The 5,944-nt window shown below is 44.5% G+C and overlaps 1 pseudogene; it reads left to right on the forward strand.

Annotated features, from left to right (window-relative positions):
• LOC123130096 (receptor-like protein EIX2) overlaps nucleotides 1-4,849 on the forward strand; it is a 9,943-nt pseudogene extending 5,094 nt beyond the window's left edge.
• Nucleotides 4,850-5,944: the final 1,095 nt, after the last annotated feature.

Raw genomic sequence — 5,944 nt, forward strand, 5'->3', positions numbered from 1 at the left:
CGCCGCCCAACCCCCCGCCGCCTCGACCCCGCCCCGGCCTCCCGTCACCTCCACCGGCTGGCCGCGGCTCTCGCCGGCCCGCGCCCCTGCTGTGTTGGCCGGGCTTCTTCGGCCGGCCCAACCCCGCCCCGGCCCTCCCGTCACCTCCACCGCCGACCCCTGCCTCCAACGCCACCACCGCGACGCCTCTCTGCCGGTGAGCTAACACTTCTTTTTTTTCATTTTTTTTGCATTATTTAGCTACTGTTGGATGTATGAATGGATGCATGGATGGATGTTGGATGTTGTTAGGTTGCTAGATGGATGAATGTTGTATGTGTCTTAGATGGATGGAGGAATCTCGGTAAAACGAATTATTTTGCTACGGTTAGGTTGCTAGATGGATGAATCTCGGCAAAATGAATTATCGTAGTTAAAAAAGCAACTTGAGTCACTTAGTTTATAAAATTGTTAACGAAGATTTTATTTTCAGTTTGTGATGTTGTTAAGTAGCTATGTGAGATGTGCTTCAAATTTGGGATATGATAAGTGGTTATTTCATCATGATGATCTTGCTAAAAAAATTGATGTGTCAATGCTTAATGTGAGGTGATGACCTAAATTGCGATATGATTATTTCTTCCAAATTTGATAGTTGACAAAATATGATTTTTCTTTATAGTTTAGAGTGTCAATGCTTAATGTGAGGTGATGACCTAAATTTTTTTCCACTCGGTGTAATTAACAGGATTTGTGGTGTTCCATCTTCGTGGAGTGATTGTCGACGTTGGAGGTGTTGGTCCACGATCGTCCCTCTGCTTTGATCGACTACATCGGAGGGTGAGCAACAATTCCATGACCTCGCCCACTTTTTTTCCATGTCACTAGATTAAAATTTCACATCAAGTCCCGTAACCTAGGTCTCCCGCCCGAAAGGGTTGCATCGATTAATATGCATTCAATTGCATATTTATCACCGCAGCTCTTTCGGATTGTCCAGCGTTTTCCATGGACAGCCCGAGGATGTGTAGATTGGGTATGTTCTCCATGTTCTACCCCGTTCCGAGACAGGATTTCGGCGGTGCCTCCCCGTTGTTCTCCGGAGCACATTCTCTCGGCTATTTGCCGAGACGTGTATCTGGAGAACAGCGGGGAGGTGCTGCCGAAATTTTGTCTCGGAACGGGGTAGAATGGAGAACGTACTCAATCTACACATCCTCGGGTGGGATTAGGACCCATCTTTACCTATTAGAGATGTAGGTGGATTAAACGCGGTAGAAACTAAAAATTTGATGTGATTAATTTAAGTGAATCCTTAATTATGTTGTGTGGGTTGCAAAACAGCACAGGATGGCAGATAATCAGTGGATGTACAGTGGTTTTATCCGTCGGAATCGAGTAACATCAGAGTGGATCGCGAAAACCGATATGTATTTGAAGGAGATATTTATGCTTTGTGAGATTTCTTATATGCTTGGTGGTGATGATACTTATATGTTTATGCTTTGCGATGCTTTTTATGATGTGTGATGATGAATTTGTTGTGTGATGCTGCTAGGCCAGCTGTTATGTGATGTATATATTTGTTGTGTGATGATGTATATTCAAATGAATTGAGCTGAAACAAAACAGAAAAAAGAAAAAAAAACAGACAGAAACTATGCCGACGGCCAGGCCATCGGCATAGAGCTGCCGTGAGCTCCCGGTGGCTGCCACGTGGCACGTCTATGCCGATGGCCTAGCCGTCGGCACAGTTTCAAACTAGGTCGACGGCTAGGCCGTCGGCATAGACCTGCTCCAGGAGCTCCCAGTGGCTGCCACGTGGCAGGTCTATGCCGACGGTCTGGCCGTCGGCATAGTTCCAAACTAAGCCGACAGCTAGGCCGTCGGCATAGACCCGCCCCAGGGGTGACGCCTGCTCGCCACGTGGCACGTCTATGCGGCCGTCGGCTTAGTTTGAAACTATGCCGACGGCTAGGCCGTCGGCATAGACGTGCCATGTGGTGAGCAAGTGTTGGTCAGCACTTGACGACGGCCACCATTAGGCGATAACGTTGCCGACGGCCAGGGCCGTCGGCATAGATGTACGGACACCGTCGGGATAGGGCCTATGCCGACGGCCTTCCTGGCTACGCCGACGGATATGTTGCCGACGGCCCTATGCCGACGGGGGCCGTCGGCATAGGCCTGTCCCGACGGCCGTCGGCATAGGGTGCGATTCCGGTAGTGTGAGTTGCAATAGCTTCTACGAGATACAAATACCGGAGTTCATGGGTTCTCTCCGTAAGTTGAGATATCTCGACCTATCATGGTCACCGTTCATTGGAAGGATACCGCCGCAGCTCAGTAATCTCTCCAACTTACAATACTTAAATCTTGAGTTCTACTCGTACGTCAGTGATGATTCTTCCTTCCATACTGATATCACCTGGTTATCACAGTTAACTTCCATTGAGCACCTGGATATTACTGGGGTGAACCTCAGTACAATTGTTCACTGGCTTACGGTTGTGAACATGCTTCCAACTCTGAAAGTTCTCCATCTTGCCAATTGTCAGCTTAGAAGTAGCCCTGATTCTCTTCCACTCTCGAACTTGACATCTCTTGAAACACTGGACTTTTCAGGCAATGACCTTCATAAACGTGGCACACCCAACTGGTTTTGGGATTTAACTAGCCTCAAGAATCTAGATATCTCGTCTAATGGTTACTATGGCCCGTTCCCGGACGATATAGGTAATATGACCTCGACTGTGGAGCTTGATTTATCAGCAAACAACCTTGTAGGCATGATACCGTCCAACTTAAAGAACCTGTGTAATTTGAAGAGATTGGTTTCTTCCATGAACAATATCAATGGGAGTATAGCAGAGTTATTCCATCGATTACCCAGCTGTTCACAGAATAAACTACAAGAGTTGTTACTACCAGGCAACAATCTGACTGGAAGCCTGCCGACTACACTAGTAGAGCCCTTGAGAAACCTGAGCTGGCTGGATCATGCTGAGAACAAACTCACTGGTCATGTCCCGGTGTGGATAGGAGAGCTCACACAGCTAACGACGTTGGTGCTTAACTCTAATAACCTGGACGGGGTCATGCATGAAGGCCATTTATCACGTCTAGCTATGTTAAAGGAATTGACACTGTCAGACAACTCCATTGCCATCACACTGAGTCCAACTTGGGTTCCTCCTTTCAGCCTAAATTGGGTTGGACTTCGGTCCTGTCAGCTAGGGCCTAAATTCCCAATGTGGCTTAAATGGCAAACAGACGTAGTGAGTCTTGATATATCAAACGCAAGAATAAATCACATGCTACCAGGTTGGTTTTGGATAGCAACTTCCTCAGTAGACTATCTGAATATACGAAATAATCAGATTACAGGAGTGCTCCCATCAACAATGGAATTTATTAGAGCAGGGGTAATGGATTTCAGTTCTAACCAGCTTGGTGGTCCAATACCTAAACTTCCCATCAACCTAACTGACCTGGATCTCAGTCGGAACAATCTAGTTGGGCCACTACCATTAGACTCTGGAGCTCCAGGGCTTGAAAGACTTTTTCTATATAACAACATGATCTCTGGGGCCATTCCATCTTCTTTGTGCAAATTACAATTTTTGTGGTCGTTGGATCTATCAAGAAATAACCTCAATGGATCAATTACCGGTTGCCTAGTCAAAAAGTCCAGCACAAACATGACAGAACTGACTCTGAGCATCGTTAATCTAAGCTTGAGAAACAACAACCTCTTGAATTTCCTTCACTTCTCCAGAAATGTCCACAACTCATCTTTCTTGATCTCGGACATAATCAATTCTTTGGGACTTTACCAGCATGGATTGGGGAGAAGCTATCATCTTTGTCATTCTTACGACCGAGCTTACGAAGCTTGTTGATCTTCAATATCTGGACCTTGCATACAATAATTTATCAGGGAGCATACCGAGATCTATTGTTAATTGTACAGGCATGACACAAACAAGAGACAACTTCGATGATCTTCAGAATGCGTTAACTTCTCAAAGACAGAGTGGTGAAAATCAAGCAGTTGACTATACTGAGAATTTCACGATACTCACGAAAGGTCAAGAGAGACTATATACAGGAGAAATCGTATACATGGTGAATCTAGATTTATCCTGTAATAGTCTTACCGGTGAGATTCCTGAAGAAATCAGCACTCTTGTAGAATTGAAGAACCTGAACTTATCATGGAACAACTTCAATGGAAAAATCCCTGAGAATGTTGGTGCCTTAATGAAAGTGGAGTCACTCGACCTATCACACAATGATTTGTCCGGTGAAATCCCTTCAAGCTTATCGGCTCTCACGTCACTGAGTCGCCTGAACCTGTCCTACAACAATCTGAGAGGAAAGATACCAACTGGAAATCAACTGCAAACACTCAAAGACCCAGCATTTATTTATATTGGCAACCCTGGCCTCTGTGGTCCTCCTCTCTCTGTAAATTGTTCGTCACTGCCTGAGCCAATTCCAGAAGAAAATCACAGAGATGCAAGCGGTGACTTGGTTTCATTTCTCCTCGCCATGGGCTCTGGATATGTGATGGGTCTCTGGGTGGTCTTCTGCATCTTCTTGTTCAAGAGGAGATGTAGAGTTTCGTGGTATTCGCTCTGTGACAGCCTGTATGATTGGGTTTATGTGCAAGTGACTGTTACCTGGACTTCCTTGAGAGGTAAAATCAATGGGTAGAAGCTGAGATGAGAGGACCATCACTGGTTCTTGGTTTGCTCTCATGTAATTCAATAAATGCTTTTGAGATTTATCATGAACATATCAATATCGATATTCAGGTATTGTACTAGAACTAATCGGGATATGTATTCAAGGTGCATACCATTGACTGAGATTGGTATGCTGTTTTTCATGTTGTACTAGAACTAATTATATATATGTATTTGATATAATCTGGAGATTTATCATGAATTATCAATTGATATTCCAGTGTATTGTACTGGAACACTTCACGCACATGTATGTATTCTAGGTGCACTGTATTGGAGCTAGCCATGCACATGTATGAATTCTAGGTGCATGCCATCAACTGAGGTTTGTATATATGATGTGTTTTCTATGTGCTTTCTGTTGTTGGCGCTTTTCTTTTATAATATTTCCATGGTAAATACTGATACGTCGGGCAAAACTCAAATGGCAAAGATAAGGAGGGTGAAACCGGTGATGGCAAGCATGATGATGACATGACAGGTGATGTAGCTGATTCTGATTTTGTTCTGGCCTGGCAAGAGCAATAGTTGAGAAGAACCCAGACCGTACTATGGAGAGAAAATTAATGTCCTTTTTTGCTTTGGCTGAGGTCTCTATGCAAAGAGGTGGTGCCTGTTTTTGCATATAACCGTTGGATGTTTTTTATAGTCATGCCACCGTATCCGATTTACAGATGACATAGACTACTGCTTCAAAGCTTCAGCTCTCTTGGATTAGTTGGTTCAGTCTGACCATTGTCAAACTGTCGAACTGTATCCACCCTGTGGTAATGACTGTGTCAGTTGTCGTCAGTTGTCTGCCTCTGCTCTATAGTAGTATAATAAAGCAACATATTTTTTTTGCAACCCAAGTGCTGTTATGTATCCTTATCTTAGCACAGGTTCCTTCACTTGCATAAGTGCACATGTTATTGCATGTGTACAGGGAAAATGTGAGGGCAGATAATGCTTGTATCGTTTAGATATTGGCTTTGTTAATTTGTTTAATTCAGCCCTAGAAACTCGTGCATATTGTGCGAGTTAGGGTCCATGCTTGGAGGTGCGATCCAATATTGTGCAACGGCTATCTTACTATGCGAGTCACATATGCAGAACCTGACAATGCTCTGGAAGCTTTGTTGGTTGATAATGATGCATCTGCTTCTGAAGCAAGGGGGCTCAGGAAATCTGCTCTGGAAAATGAGATATTCTTCGGTGGCATATTTATTTTCTTG

The sequence above is a fragment of the Triticum aestivum genome, chromosome 6A, assembly GCF_018294505.1.
Source record: "Triticum aestivum cultivar Chinese Spring chromosome 6A, IWGSC CS RefSeq v2.1, whole genome shotgun sequence".
Classification (NCBI taxonomy): domain Eukaryota; kingdom Viridiplantae; phylum Streptophyta; class Magnoliopsida; order Poales; family Poaceae; genus Triticum; species Triticum aestivum.